Source organism: Physeter macrocephalus, chromosome 14 (genome assembly GCF_002837175.3).
Source record: "Physeter macrocephalus isolate SW-GA chromosome 14, ASM283717v5, whole genome shotgun sequence".
NCBI classification, from domain to species: domain Eukaryota; kingdom Metazoa; phylum Chordata; class Mammalia; order Artiodactyla; family Physeteridae; genus Physeter; species Physeter macrocephalus.
In genome coordinates, this window is record NC_041227.1 from 116,565,029 (window position 1) to 116,565,549 (window position 521).

General features: G+C 49.1%; 1 non-coding gene across 1 annotated transcript; it reads right to left on the reverse strand.

Moving 5' to 3' along the window:
* Positions 1 to 103, reverse strand: LOC112066621 (U6 spliceosomal RNA). The gene has a single exon (XR_002892766.1). It is a non-coding gene; the product is annotated as a U6 spliceosomal RNA (small nuclear RNA).
* Positions 104 to 521: the final 418 nt, after the last annotated feature.

Sequence of the window (521 nt, forward strand, 5' to 3'; positions counted from 1 at the left end):
TTTCATATGGAATGCTTCACGAATTTGAGTGCCATCCTTGCCCAGGGGCCATGCTAATCTTCTATTGTTCCAGTTTTAGTACATGTGCTGCCAAAGCCAGCACCCTTCTTGTTTTTTATGAACCAGCTGTTCCTAGTCTTCACCATTTTTTTTTTTCCTGTGGGATCTTGTCCCTCCTGACTTGTGTGAGCTTTTGGTCAATGTGGGAAGGAGGCCTTTCCCACGTGGGTTGCAATGTCTTTTCCCAGCTGACCACTCTCTTCCAACTTTGTTTACAGTGGTTTTTTTCCCCAAACAAAACGGTTTCCCTTAGGTCACATTTGCTAATTTTTTCTTTTATGCCTCTGGGCATCAGGTGGTTTGAAGAAGCGCTCACTTTGGTGGCCATGTGAAAGCTGGAAGGGGGCCAAGGGCCAGCTCCGGGGCTAAAGGGATGGCCTGGGAGAGAGATGATGAGGGCAAGGATTGGACACAGTGGCCAACAGGGAGATGGGCCTAAGCGGGGGAGGCGTCAGGATGAC